Consider the following 16,288-nt stretch of genomic DNA (forward strand, 5'->3'; position numbering starts at 1 on the left):
TGCTTTTGGATGCGTTTTTGGTCATAAAAAGGGTCTTCCTCTACTCGGATCTGGGTGTCAATTTTTTTCTACACTTTTCGGTGTATTTTGTGCAAGAATATGCAATAAAATCGTCTGCCTAAGAAAAATTGAATTTTTTTGGAATGTTTTTTATGCTTTTGGATGCGTTTTTGGTCATAAAAAGGGTCTTCCTCTACTCGGATCTGGGTGTCAATTTTTTTCTACACTTTTCGGTGTATTTTGTGCAAGAATATGCAATAAAATCGTCTGCCTAAGAAAAATTGAATTTTTTTGGAATGTTTTTTATGCTTTTGGATGCGTTTTTGGTCATAAAAAGGGTCTTCCTCTACTCGGATCTGGGTGTCAATTTTTTTCTACACTTTTCGGTGTATTTTGTGCAAGAATATGCAATAAAATCGTCTGCCTAAGAAAAATTGAATTTTTTTGGAATGTTTTTTATGCTTTTGGATGCGTTTTTGGTCATAAAAAGGGTCTTCCTCTACTCGGATCTGGGTGTCAATTTTTTTCTACACTTTTCGGTGTATTTTGTGCAAGAATATGCAATAAAATCGTCTGCCTAAGAAAAATTGAATTTTTTTGGAATGTTTTTTATGCTTTTGGATGCGTTTTTGGTCATAAAAAGGGTCTTCCTCTACTCGGATCTGGGTGTCAATTTTTTTCTACACTTTTCGGTGTATTTTGTGCAAGAATATGCAATAAAATCGTCTGCCTAAGAAAAATTGAATTTTTTTGGAATGTTTTTTATGCTTTTGGATGCGTTTTTGGTCATAAAAAGGGTCTTCCTCTACTCGGATCTGGGTGTCAATTTTTTTCTACACTTTTCGGTGTATTTTGTGCAAGAATATGCAATAAAATCGTCTGCCTAAGAAAAATTGAATTTTTTTGGAATGTTTTTTATGCTTTTGGATGCGTTTTTGGTCATAAAAAGGGTCTTCCTCTACTCGGATCTGGGTGTCAATTTTTTTCTACACTTTTCGGTGTATTTTGTGCAAGAATATGCAATAAAATCGTCTGCCTAAGAAAAATTGAATTTTTTTGGAATGTTTTTTATGCTTTTGGATGCGTTTTTGGTCATAAAAAGGGTCTTCCTCTACTCGGATCTGGGTGTCAATTTTTTTCTACACTTTTCGGTGTATTTTGTGCAAGAATATGCAATAAAATCGTCTGCCTAAGAAAAATTGAATTTTTTTGGAATGTTTTTTATGCTTTTGGATGCGTTTTTGGTCATAAAAAGGGTCTTCCTCTACTCGGATCTGGGTGTCAATTTTTTTCTACACTTTTCGGTGTATTTTGTGCAAGAATATGCAATAAAATCGTCTGCCTAAGAATAATTGTTTTTTTGGGATTTTTTTGGAGCTTATGGTTGTGTTTTGTGCGCGGGCGTGTTTAGCTAGTTATAAAAAATAATATTTTTATATTCGTTCACAATAATCACTTTCACTTTGAATTTAATATTCGGATGCAATTATTTTTTTGTTTGTTAGAATGATGTGCATTTTTTGTGACTTGAATTGCTTTGGGTTGATGAAATGATGATTGAAAATGAAATAAAATTCTTTTTTTTTTTTTTTTTTTTTTGAGTGTATAGAGAGCGCGCCGTCCGTGAGAGATAAATGAAAATGTCGAACATTGAATGCGATTCCAAGTTTATACGCGTCCCTATAGCAATAGTGTATAGTCTGGGGTCGACGCAATTAGGGGTATTAATTAGCAGGTACTTCATACCCCCGGTAGTGCCCTCTCACCTCTATCCCAAGCTTGTTCCTCTAAAGTGCACCACACTACTGACAGGGTAATATGAACAAGGGGTGTATAGCTAATTACATGGTTTTATGTAGCGGACAGCAAAAGAGGGGAGAAAATAGATGGTACATCCAACTCTCTCTCTCTCTCTCTCTGATCCTATTGGCTGTCATATTCTCATAGCAATCATCGTTTTATGCATACGTGAATTTATCAAACGAACAAAGAATATTGCAATCAATGCCTACTTTCTATGTCTTTAAATGCAAACCTTATTTTCTTTCTTTAAAGAATTAAAATAATGTTTCAATTAAAAAAAAATTAATTAGGATTTATTTTATGTGTATTAAATTTTCTAATTAATGGTAATTTAATAATTATTAGTAATTAATTTAATAATAATTTAAGTCTCAGTGTTAAACTTTGCAAATTTTTCCAATGGTAACGTTTGTTATGAAAACGGTTTTTATGACGGACGGACGGACAATATAAGAAAAAAAAGAACGTAAATGCAAATAATTTTCTATATCAACAAATCCTTTTAATTTTCCATGAGAGAAAGAAAGACGATAATTGCCGTGTTTTATATTAAGAAAAATAAAAAAGAAGAAAAGCAAAGAGGAGGTAAAGAGAGAAGAAAATTTTGCAATCTTGAGCTTCACGATAGGGTTTAGATATATTCATGTATTTAAATTTATTTATTGGTAGGATTTTTGTTCTCGATACGCCCCATTCTCCTTAAACGGAAAAACCACCAACCAACAGTTAAAACCTTTTTGGTTAGTATGTCCCTCCAAACGAACCCCTTTTCTAGGGTAATTTTCTCGCTTAAAGAGATCTCAGCCAATTACACGGGGACGTTCGTAAGCGTTGAATTTTAATTGGAGAAGAAAAAGTAGAAAAAAAAATCTTCACTTTCTTTTTAAATTTCTACGAAAGAAAAAAGGAAATTTGTAAAATAACCTTTTTTTATATATAACGAAAAAGTAACTTGCATTTAAATTACAAGAACTTTTCAATATTCTAATTTAAATGTTTGAATTTTTTTTTTGTTCTATTATTTTAAAAAATTAAATCGATAATATTCTTTTTTGTGTTTGGAATTTATTATTAGACATGCCTCGAGTTGGCAAGTGGATCGTAATAAACGGGCCATCCTTATGCTTAATTGGGTTAATCTATAGAGATTAATTATCGCGAGACGCCCTGAATGGCGAATTAGCTTGGTGCTGCATTTGGCTCGGGTAATTCTGCGGTTTGAGATTTTCTGATAAATCCCAGGACTACTCACAGTAGCTTCGCTAATTGCTGCGCGTTCATTCTGCGCTGTCGGCTTATAACTATGTTCTATTAACATTGATGCGTTGGCAGGAGTGGGGGAGGGGGGTGGCCAGTAAATCATTATTTCTAATTTGAATTAAAAACTAGGAAAAAATTTTATTTCCCAATTTCAAAGTTAAACAATTAAAAATAACTAAAAAATTCCTATACGAATTTTATTTGTATTTAAAATATTTCTAATATATTATTGAAAATGAAAAGAGAAATTTAAATTTTTTTCTGATATTTAGTTTTTTAGTAAATAAAATTTTTTCTATTACTTATGTCTAGCGAATTAAAAATTTTCCGAGTTAAAAAAAATTATCTTAATTAATTTATAATAAAATATATTAAAAATTACTTACCAAATTCGACTTTTTTCAAAAATCTGAAACAATGATAAATAAAATTAGATCGTTTGTAATTGCATTCAAAAAGTATAGTCAAAATAAAAATTTAAAGGACATTTTTCATTAAAAAAAAGTTGATATTGTAAAAAATCGACTTTTTATTTAATTAATGGAATATAAAAACACATTTTAATTTCAGTATCTCCATTTATTTTATTCAATAAAATTTTTTACCGTTCAGAAATTTTGTATGACCTTTTTATTCATTAGATTTTAATTTGACTAACAAAATAGTTATTAGTGATAATAAAATATTTTTAAATTCCATAGCACGAGACAATTTACCTATGTATAATATCGAGACGACGACTAGCTTTATAAATTAATTAAACGACAAATTATTTATCACAATTAAATGATAGTTCAAAAAAAAAAATTGTCGGCAATATCAATTAAATTTAATTCAATCAATTTTCTATTTAAAAAAAAGATAAGTAGAAAATGAGTTTTTAATTTTTTTTTATTCCAATGAATGTAAATTGAATTAAAATTTTTATTGTCTTTAATAGTAATAATCATATGAATTTAATTAGTTTAACATAAATTGAAGTCAATTAAATTTCCTTGAAATTGTAAAATTATTTAAAAATTCAAAAATTAATTTAAATTAGTTCCAGTGTATTAGTATTAAATTAATTAATATAGTTAAATAACTTTTTTTTTAAATTAATTTTGAAAAAAATTCAATAATAAATATTAATGAAAATTCATGTAATAGAGCAATAATTAATTTCTTAAATATTCAAAAGAAAATTATTTGAAAAAAAAAAAAATTTAATTAATTTAATCATCTAAAATGTAAATTAATTAAATAATTTAATTTGAAAATGAAATTATTTGACTTTTGTGGAATTAAAAATAATATGTGAAATCAATGTAATTAATTAATTTTCGTTATTTGGGGGAAATTGAATAAACTTAATTAATCCAAATATCTATATATTTGGAAAATATAAATTATTATTTAATATTATAATTATTATTGAAGAATGTTAATTTTTTCCATTCATATAATTTTTAAGTACAAAAATTTTAAGATTTAATTTATTTGTCACATAAAGCAAATATATAGAGATTTAATTAATGGTAAACAGAAATAAAGAAATGATTTGAGAAAATTTTCAACAAGTTTTCCGCGATTTCACACGTGTGCTGCCACGTTGCGGAGAAACTATAGACCATCTAGCAACCCCTCGTCCTCCTTATATGGCTCCTTAAATCAATCCCCAGCTTCCGAGTACCTTTTTCAACTTGTCTTTTCAATTTTCATACGAATGAAATTCTTTTTTTTTTTAATAAACTAACAAAATTTTGAAGTAAATAAAAAAAAAATTATCTCCATATTTTGACTTTAAATCTTTATAAATTTTAATAATAATTTTTTTATATTTTTCAAAAATTAATAATTTTTTTATTTTATATATTTAATACTATTTAAATTTTTTTAAATATAAAATATTATTTTGATTAAATTTTTATTTTAATAAAATTTTATTATTAATTAATATTATTATATTTTTAATTAATATTATTTATAGGTATTTTACTAGTTTTACGTTAACACGCAAGTAAAGAATTTTTTGTGTAAAGACCAGAAGAAAAGCTAATAAGTATCGAGGAACACGATCTGAAAGTAACTTTTTAAGAACTTACAAGAGAGACTAAGAGTTAGTTTTCACAGGACTTTGGCGACGTTAAAGATCGAAATTGTAGTGCGGGGGGGGGTGGCAAAGGGGAAAAAAGTGTACTCGATGGAAAAAGGAGAAGGACAAGGTTGGAATAGAGAACCAAACATAGGAGAGGGACAAATTGAAGCAAGGTGTTTTCTATATATAGTGGAATGAGGAGGGGGGGGGGCATTTCCTGAGTCTCACACAGTGTCGACGGCAGTAGTTTATGAACACGCCTCACATAAATTCTACCGTAGCTCTTTAAGAAATTGGAAAGGCGCAAGAGTAGAAACAGCTTGCGTTGAGTGGCTTGAGAACTTTTTGAAGACCACACTAAAAACGACATCATGACTATGGGACTCTCTTTTTCTCTCTCTCTCTCTTTCAAAAAGAATGGCGACAAAATGAAGATAAACCGAACTTCACAATGTCCAACAACTTTTTTGTATTCTCAATTCTTTTCTACTTTTATCATTACTATTATTTTTTTTTTTATTATTAAATAATAAATTATTAAAATCGGGTAAACAAAAAAAAAAATTATAAACAGAGTGAGGGGGGGGGGCTTTAATATTACTAAAATCTGATGAAGAGGAGGGGGGGGAGCAAAAAAAAAGTAAATGAAGCGGCCACGCTCATAAATTAATCATCAACTCAATAAAGTACACCTGGCGCACATTTCGCTTATCCAAATATATTTTGCAAGAGACCTAAAAGTGATTTGTGTATCGGGTGCCTGACGAAATTGGATTTTTTTTTTTTTCTTTACCAATCCTCGAGACTCGATATGGTGCGTCGTCGTATATAGTTTCTAAACTTTTAATACGTTTTGAACCCCTTCTCTTTCTCGAAAAAAAAAAATAAAATAAAAAAAAAACCCCCGAGAGAGGGAGAAATATATATATAGATATACATATGCGTATGAAAGACCGGTGGGACGCATTTTCCGTCAGGTAATCTTCGCCAGACAAGATATTACATTTGAATAAATGTCACAGCCGATAACGGGCGAGCAAATACGTTATCGCTGATGGTGGTGCCGCTTGGTAAACATCCCGCGGGAAATATTTGCTAATATCGATCATATCGTCATTAATAGTGTATGTCTCTTCAGCGGCAGTTTTGGATCCTATTTCTCATCCCCTTTTCCGCCACCCCCCTCCCTTCCTTTTTTTTTCATACCCTACATATAACATAAGACACGTTTCGTTTCTTCGGTTCCTTATAAGTCATGAATTTGAAATTTAATCGAATTTGATTATCGATAGAGAGAACATTTTCTTGAATTATTGAAATAAAGCGAAAATTATGGCAAGAAAAGATATATTTGTCTTAGAGACAAATAAATTTTTACTAGTTGCAAATAAATTTTATTTTCATTTAAATAAAAATATTATATTTTTTTTTTTTAATTATAATTTTTAAACGTAAAGAAAATATTTACCTGTAACAGCTAGAGATTTCACTAGAATAGTGAAAGATTTAACTGAAAACGCAAGTAAAACTTTTACTACTATAGTGAAATATGTTTCGCTGTTTCAAAAAAATATTTTTTTTTTCCGTGTAATTATTTTATTTTATAATTAAATTTTTTTATTTACGTCAAATAAAAAAATTTATTAGGCCTCTGAGAAAAATATACGTTTATTTAACTCAAACATATATATTTTTGGTTTAAATAAAACATTTTTTTCGGATGTAATAAGGATGTAAGCAATAATAATTTATATAGTTATATAAAATATATTTTTTTATAATTATATAAAAATTTTATTCAATCAAATTATATATTTATTATCACTTTATCATTATTATTAAATTGTAGTTAAATGAAAAAAATGTATTAATTTTTCAAATTATTTCATTATTCGTTTCAAAAGATCAGAATTAGTTATTTATCATGACATTTTGATATAATGTCAATGAACGGAATAGTCGATAAATGTTATTTTTTTAATAATAAATAATAGTAATAATAATAATAATAATAATAATAATATATAATATGTAAATCGATAGTCGAGAGGAGAATTTATTAGTTCTATAATCTCTAAATTTAAATTAGTCAGAATTTATTTCAATTAAATTAGTAAAATATTTTTTCTAAAACCAAAATATTACTATTTTTTTTTCTATAGCAATATTTTCTGTTTAACTAAAATTTTTATATGATTAAAAATTAGAAATTTTTACTAATTTGAATTAGTGAACTCTCACTATTTTCAAATTTAGAGATTAAAAATAATAATTTTCAAATAAAATTAAAAAAAAAATTTTTTTCACACACTCACTTTTGATATACAAATAAAATTTATAGAAAAAAATAAAAAAAAAAAAAATATTAGTTTTTAATTTATTGCAATTTTTTTCAGTGCAAAGGAAGGTTTTGATAACGATTGGATATATAAACAAAAAACAGATAAAATAAATAATAAATTGTTACGAGAGTTGAAAAAAAAAATTTTTTATTTTTTTTTAAAATGAAAGAGAAGAAGAGGGGGAGGGGGGGATAAAAAAATGTATAGAAATGATCATGAACAAATTCCGATGAATGTTTGTGATTGTAGACAATAATATCGCTTACACATATGAATATGGGAGAGAAAAAGAGAAAACAGAAAGGAGGGGGAGGGATGAATTAACACCCCTCTCCCCTCTAGCCTTGCGGCAATCCCTGGACGAGTTTAACCAGCCGTGCACCTCTGCACTCAACACGGTTCGCGTCCGATGTTTACCGCAATTATTAAATGTAAACTCATATTTCGTAATTGTCAAATATTGGCAGCTCGATCCCAGAGTCTGATGCACCTCATATGCATTGCACGAGTGTTTTAGTATTCTGAATTTGAACTCGCAACTTCCACCCTCTCATCAATAAAAAAAAAAAAAAAAAAAAAAAACCTTTTTCCCACTTCTTAATGCATTTTTTTGTTTGTAAACAAAATTTACAATTTACAAAAATTGTTAATTAGAAAAAAGGTTTTTTTTTTAATTTTACACGATAATTTCGATTTTTTAGATTTAGTTTAAATATCCTTAATGTCCGTATAGTAGTTGTTTTCAACATGTATTTTTTTTTAGATAACTTTCAGTAGTGAAGGTAAAATGTAGTCAGACATTACTTTTTATAATGCAATGATATTAAGTAGTAAAAATCGAGTATAGTCAGACAATTTTGAAAAAATAATTTATAAGAACTAACAAATAAAATTAAGTAGTACAAGTCAATTATAGTCAGACATTAACTGTAATTTTTTTGTTAAACCTAGAAATTAGTATTAAGTAGTAAAAATCGAGTATAGTCAGGCAATACTTAAAAAATAATTTATAACAACTAACAAATAAAATTAAGTAGTACAAGTCAAGTATAGTCAGACACTAACTGTAATTTTTTTGTTGAACCTAGAAATTAGTATTAAGTAGTAAAAATCGAGTATAGTCAGGCAATACTTAAAAAATAATTTATAACAACTAACAAATAAAATTAAGTAGTACAAGTCAAGTATAGTCAGACACTAACTGTAATTTTTTTGTTGAACCTAGAAAGTAGTATTAAGTAGTAAAAATCGAGTATAGTCAGACGATACCTATAATTTTATTGATAGAAACTATTAAATACTATTAAGTAGTAATAGTCAAGTATAGTCACACAAATGTAAAATTTTTTTTTAATAGAAAGTGATGAATATTAATAAGTAGTAAAAGACAAGCATAGTCAGACGGTGACTTAAATTTTGTGTGTATATAAAGTTTTAAGTGGAAAAAGTAAGTAAGTAACCGTAAAAGTCATTTTCACTATCGATTGTTATGCAAAAATGACACTTACGCTTTTTTGAGTTGAGCCCTTTATGAAATTCACGATTCAATTATTTTTTTCAAAAAACATTGTTTAGTAGTAAAAAATCAATTTTTGTCAGATATTTACTAAAATTTCGTGTAAATAGAAAATAAAAAGTAGTAAAAGTAATTTATAGTCAGACAGTGACAGCAATTTTAATTATAGATACTGGCAAATACTATTTAGTAGTAAAATTCGAGTATAGTCAGACAGTGGATAAAATTCGTTAAATTCAAAAATATAAAGTAGTAAAAGACAATTTTTGTCAGACAGTGAAAAAGTTGACCATTGTTCGACAATGAGTATAATTTTATTTAAAAATACTAGAAAATATTATTAAGTAGTAAAAGTCAAGCATAGTCAGAAACTGATCTAAATTTTGTGTCAATATAGCATTAAGTAGTAAAAGTCGAATATAGTGAGTCAATACCTGCAATTTCACTTTTAGGGACAAGTAAATAATAAGTCATAAAAGTCGAGTATAGTCAGACAATACCTGTATTTTTATTTATAGAAACTAGTGAATAATATTAAGTAGTAAAAATTCAGTATAGTCAGCCAATGTCTAATTTTTTTATAGATACTAGATAGTAATATTAAGTAGTAGAAGTCGAGTACGGTTAGACACCTCTAAACTTTTTTTTTATAAAAATCGAAAATTATTGATAAGTAGTAAAAGTCAAGCATAGTCAGACAGTGATTTTAATTTTATCTATACACAATATTAAGTAGTAAAAGTAAATTGTAGTCAGACAGTGGTAATAACAAGTAGTAAGAATCAAGTATAGTCACGACAATAGAAATTTATTAATAAAATTAATTATATTAATAATTATATTATTATAAAATTATAATTGTATAATTTTTGAATTTTGTAATTTTATTTCTGGAAACTAGTGAATAAAATTAAGTAATAAAATTCGAGTATAGTCAGACATAATTTTTTTTTTTACAGAAACTAAAACCAGTGAAATTAAGTAGTAAAAGTCAAGTACAGTCAGACATTGTTTTATATATTCTCCCCTTACAAAAATTAACTAGTAAATCTCATGTACAGTCAGACATGGATCTAAATTTATTTATTAATCGATTTTTAGTAGAATAAGAAAAATCACTCGTCAGAAAATGTTCATATTGTATATATATAAGTGACGAAAGATATGAATATTAAAATAAATAACGTGATTTTTAATATATGAACTTTTTTGACGGTCATTCAGGCGACAATGTCACTCTCCCTCTTTTGAGGAAACGTCGACTAGAGCGATGTGGGGAATGGGATTGGTGTGGGTTGGGTGGGGGGGGGGGGTATTACCGAGAGAGGTATACATCGAGTGGCGTCAGCTTGTGTAAGTATCGGTAATTAATCAGAATCATCCCCGTATATATCGTGTGTCCAACGAAATGGTGAGAGGGATAGTTAACCAGTGACGTCACGCTTGTGGCGACATCTGGCCGGGCACTAGCCGGATACGGGCATCGGACACTGGACACTGGATACCGAGCACTAACTCCGGATCAAAATTACCCTTTTGCGCTTATAGAAGCTGGTACACCGGGTGGTTAAAATTAATTTCCCATTCGGCACGTTTCATCGCACTCCTTCCACCAATATATATAGCTACATACATAGATTTCTTGTTTCTAATCCTTCTTTTGACAGTTAAGAATCAATTTTGATTAAATAAAGACACTTATTTTTTATTTTAAATATATAAATGTATTTTTTTGTTTGGAAGCAGTTACGTTTAGTTACTTTACTTAGTTTAAGTAGTTATTAAGTAGTAAAGGTCAATTTTAGTCAGACAATGGAGTTAATTTTATTTAAAGGCATAAGGATAAAAAAAATCTTTATCTGAAACAGCGATATGTTTATTTGGAATAGGGAAAACTTTTGCTTTTTTAATGAAACATATTGCTGTTTCAGTGAAACTTATCGCTGTTTTAGATGAAAATTTTTTTTCCGTACACTGTTAATAGTAATTCAGACAGTACCTTTAATTATTAGTGACAAAAAATCGTAAATACTATTAGGTAGTTAGAAATTAACTAGAAAGTAATATTAAGTAGTAAAAGTCAAGTATGGTTAGACAAATGTAATTTTTTTTATAGAAAATGATAAATATTAATAAGTAGTAAAAGTCAAGCATAGTCAGACAGTGATTTAAATTTGGTGTGTATGTAAAGTATTAAGTAGTAAAAATAAAATTTAAGTCAGACAATGATGTAATTTTTTTTTAATAACAGTAGAAAGTAATATTAAGTAGTAAATGTCAATTGTAGTCAGACATTTGCTAAACTTTCGTGTAAATAGAAAATAAAAAGTAGTAAAAGTCAATTTTAGTCAGACATTGTCTTAATTCGTTTAATTTGAAAATATAAAGTGGTAAAAGTCAAGTTTAGTCAGACAGGGTCTAAAATTCATTTATTTTGAAAAATATAAAATAGTAAAATTCGATTACAGTCAGACAATAGTTTTTTTTTCTATAGAGAATGTGTTAAGTAGTAAAAGTCAATTATAGTCAGGACAGAGGCAGAAATTCGTTTAATTTAAAAATATAAAGTAGTAAAAATTATTTACAGTCAGACAATAATTTTAATTATCCATAAAAAATTAGTTAAGTAGTAAAAGTCAAGTATAGTCAGACAGTGACTGAAATTTCGTGAAAACAAAAAATATTTTCAAAGTATTTCCTAAATAAAAAATAAAAAACAATTTAAAAAAAAATGCAAGAAAGAAATTTTTTATTTTTTTATATTTTTTATTTGAACATGACAGTTAAATATTATTTTAGGTGAAAATCACTTTGTACTCGAGTATTCGCCACATATAGACAGTGTTTCATTTCCAATCTCGTGGTGTAATATCAATGCGATAAACAGGACGATCGTAGAGTTCAAAATGGATTAACGCTAATCCATGCAATCCAATTTAATTGAGCGATTAACGGCTAAATAGCTCCTCCCACTCTCCAACACTCCCACTTCTACTCTCTCTCTCACTCACTCACTCTTCTAAAACAAATCGTTAGGGGTGTCCAGCTCGCTGGAAAATATAATTCAAAGATATTTATGGCCGGATTACCACTGAAATTGGGTATCTAATATAGACGGGACACACGTCCACTCGCTCTCAGTTTACAAAATAATCTCTTGATTTTAATGTCAAAAAAAAAAGAAAAATTTGTTGCCACATCGCCAAAAAAAATGTATTATAAATTATTTTTAAAATAATAATAATTCTAGAAAATTTAAATATTTGTTCATATACATTAGAATTACATAATAAAACTTTTATTCTATTCTAAAACAAACTGTTTATCAATTATTTATTAGGTATAAATATTATATGAAAGGTAAATGTTAAATTATTCAATAATTTAATTTATTTTATCCAATAATTAAATATTCTATCAATAATGGAAATTAAATTAATTAATCTAGATTAAAAAAGAATTATATAAATATTTTTTGTGTAAATTAACTTTTTTGAATTAATGTTTAAGAAATAGAAAAAAAGACGAACTTTTGAGATATTAAATACTATTAAGTAGTAAAAGTCAAGTATGGTCAGACAACGATTTATTTATAAGAAACTAGTTAATAATATAAGTAGTAGAAGTAAGGTATGGTCAGACAAGTAATTTTACTTCTAGCAACTAGTGAATAATATTAAGTAGTAAAAGTCGAGTATAGTCAGACAGTAATTTAAATAGTAAAAATAAATAAAAATAAATAAATTTATACAGTAACAAAGTATTCCCTATACGAAGTCTCATTTTACGATATAGTTTACAGTCAATAATTTATATTTTTTATTACTACGTCGATGAATTTATTTTTTGTTTTAATTACACAAAAAAAAATACAACTAAATACGTATTGAATGTTAAATTTTTATTATGAATATATATATATATATATATATTTGTGTTACTTTGTTGACAAAAAAAAATTATTGAAATTGAAATACCTATTTTATTTATAAATCATATATCTCTAAAATAAAATTTTATAAATTTATAAATCAAATTATTTACAGCTAGAAATATATATTTTTGAATTTTTGTACTGAAAAAAGTATCCCTTCCCCCACCCCCTTCCTCACCACCTCCCCACATACAGTTTATCTTGACAATAAAGATAAATCTCGTAACTCTAAAATTCTCAACAATAGTGAAGAGAAAAAAGAGAGAGTTTAAAAAATTCCAAAAGATGGAGAAGAAAAGGTGTGACCCCTAAGGCAAGGAAAGGGGGGGGGTGGAAGGTTGACAAGAGCGGGAAGATAAAAAGGGGTAAAAGGGGGGAGTGGGTGGGTGAATGGGGGGAGAGAGGTGTGATTGTCCGTATCCTTAAAAGGTAGCCACCCTGAAGACGTGCCTCCACAAGAGGGGTGTCCTATCACTTTCCTGAGCTTATTCCAACCTGCAATTGAAAAACACGCCCATAAGCGTGCGCAGACACCGCCCCTTGGCCAATCAAAACAATTTTGCAAGCTCGCAAGCTCACCGAAACACGCTCTCGTGTGACGAGCTTGCGAATCGTTTTGCAGCCACAACCAAGAGACAAATACCACGTGCCACGCGACCCGATTGCACGTGTTTGTATCCTTAGCGCGCGCGAGAAAAAAATTTTTTTTTTTTTAGCTGTGCATAAAAAAAAAGATAGAAAGAAAAAAAAACGCTAAAAAAAGAAACAGAAAGAGAGAAGGGGGAGAACGGCTTGAGCTTTTGTTAACGGGAAAAGAAACTCACAGGGGTCATGACCCTCGACAACAAAAGGGGATAAGAACGCGCAACCACTTGAGATGTCAAACTCGCGAGCCGACAGTAAGTAAATGAGAAAAATTGTTTTTCATTTTTACCTTTTTGTAAAAAAAAAAAAATAATTTTTGGTATTACAATTTTATTTTTTTTTTTTTTTGAAAAAAATAATTTTTTAACATTCAACAAAATGGAATATTTTTTCGAATTAAAAAAAAAAAAATTTTTGAACTCAATTTCCGATGGGAATTATAGAAACTGGTTAGTAAAAATATTTTTTAATGGTTATATTATGAAGAAAAAATTTATTATAAATTTATGGAAACAATATGGTCGATTGTAGGGTCGATGGAAACCACCCTTTATCACCCTACTGCCACTTATCACGAGGGTGGCCAATATTCAACAGTTGGTCCTTCTTTTATCTTTCGAAGCTCAAACTACCCCACACTTACCCCCGCCCCCTTCCCCCTCCTACCTCTTCCTTGACTAGCCACTTCAAGCCCTTAAAGCATCACTTTTGCAAAGCCCTTCAATTTTTTTTTTTTTGTAACTTTATTAGACTTTTTGTATCATAAAAAATCTAAACTTCATACAATGAAATTTCCTTTCATGTTTAATTTATTGTCATGTTGAATTTTGTTGAAGTAAAAACAATTTTTACTAGTTGCTTTTTTATTTAGAATTTAATTCAATTTCTAACTCCGATTGCAATAGGAAAATTTCGATTAATTTTTTTTTTTTTTTTATTAAAAAAAAAGAATTTTCTGTTAAAATTGGACTTTTTAAGCATTTAAAAACGCATGTAAAATAAATACAGGTAATAACATAGCTATATCTAGTGTATGTGAGAATTAATCAACATTCTCTGTTTATTAAAAAAAAAAAAAAAAAAAAAAAACGGAAAGTAAATAATGCAACAGAAAGTCGATGAATTGATTTTAAATATTCAATAACAACTCTTGAATTTAATATAAACAAAAATTTTCTACTCGTTTACATATATATCGAATTATGCAAGAAATGTAAACTTAATTTTATTTTCAATTCTATGAAAAATTAATGAGCAATTATTGTAAAATGTAAATTTTCCATAATAATAATAATAATCAATATCCAAACAATTACTATGGTTACGTTAATATTAAAATAAAAAAATAAATTAAAAAAATAAAATAAAAAATACAATATTATAAACAATTATAAATAAATATAAATATGATAATATAAATAATAATTTTTAAATAAAATACATAATATATAAATAATAATATAAAAATAAAACTATAATAAAATAATAATATTTATAAATAAATACTTTATCAATTTTACCAATTTCAAAAAAAAATCTTTAGAAAAAAAATTAACTAAATACTCAGAAAATAGTAATTCGATTAATACCGTAATTCTTTGGAAAAAAAAGCTCAATTGATTATCGTGTTGCTTTTTCATTAACTCACAATACTCGCGTAAAGAATTTTGTTTTTCAAAAAAAAAAAAATATGCGACGGTAAAAGAAAATAAAATTGAACTCGCGAGAGTATCGATGTAAAAGCAATAAAGTCAAGCTATCGGACATGGAACGAGCGTGAAAAGAGTTTTGTGAGAGAGAAAGAGAAGAGGTTGGGGGGGGGTGAGCAAAGGGAGAGAAGGAGAGAGAGAGAGAAAAAAAGAGAGAGAAAAAAGGCATTTTCATGAAACGTTGGAAGAATTCGCCAGTACCAATGGCCATAGGTGTAACATATTTATGTTGTGAACCGGCCAAGTGTGGGCAATAAATAGTAGCCGCTGTAGAGGAGTGAAGGAGGAATGAGGGGGTTTGAGTTGAGGGAATTGCAGAAAACATGGAACCAAAACGATTACATTTTCATCCCTAAAAACCTATATGTACTTTCGTTTCTCCCACTCCTTTTTTTTATACCTACTTATATAGGCAAAAAGGTATACCATATGTAATATATATATATATATATATATACATGTCCAACGAGAGAATATTTTTTTAACGACCATACCACTCTCATATCCACAAAAAATCATTTCTCCTCTCTAACGTACTTCATTCAATTCAAAACTTTGTATAAACAGAAGATAATTTTTTTTTCTTTTGACATAATTATCTCTGTTATTTTAAAAATTTTATTTTCTCTTTAAATAATAACAAAAAAGAAAATTAATTTAAAAATTCAGTTTTTAAAATACGAAATAATTTTTTAATTAAAAATGCATAATAACAAAAAATGTAGTTAATAATTAATTAAAAATGCATAATAACAAAAAATGTAGTTAATAATTAATTAAAATAATAATAAATAAAATTTATTAAAATTATAATTATTAAAAACAATTTTATAAAATTCTTTTCCCCAATTTTAATTTTTTTTTTTTTTTCCTCAAATGAGAACTCGCGATTTTGTGTAAAAGAGAGATATTCCAAATAGAAGAGTGAAAAAGCCCTACTGAGCTGAACAATTAAATGAAATGCTCCGAATTAATTGTTTGAAAGCAGTTAAATTAGTTGTT

At 27.6% G+C, this 16,288-nt stretch overlaps 1 protein-coding gene across 1 annotated transcript in view; it reads left to right on the forward strand.

The window, feature by feature from the left end:
- The first annotated feature begins 13,518 nt into the window (after positions 1-13,518).
- LOC127287853 (LIM domain only protein 3-like) overlaps positions 13,519-16,288 on the forward strand; it is a 110,950-nt gene continuing 108,180 nt past the window's right edge. The window contains exon 1 of the mRNA XM_051314975.1: positions 13,519-13,831. The gene's annotated coding sequence lies outside the window, so the exon portion shown is untranslated. The remainder of the gene's footprint in view (positions 13,832-16,288) is intronic.

The sequence above is a fragment of the Leptopilina boulardi genome, unplaced genomic scaffold (genome assembly GCF_019393585.1).
Source record: "Leptopilina boulardi isolate dan_hultmark-lab unplaced genomic scaffold, ZJU_Lbou_2.1 LbouV2_376, whole genome shotgun sequence".
NCBI classification, from domain to species: Eukaryota; Metazoa; Arthropoda; class Insecta; order Hymenoptera; family Figitidae; genus Leptopilina; species Leptopilina boulardi.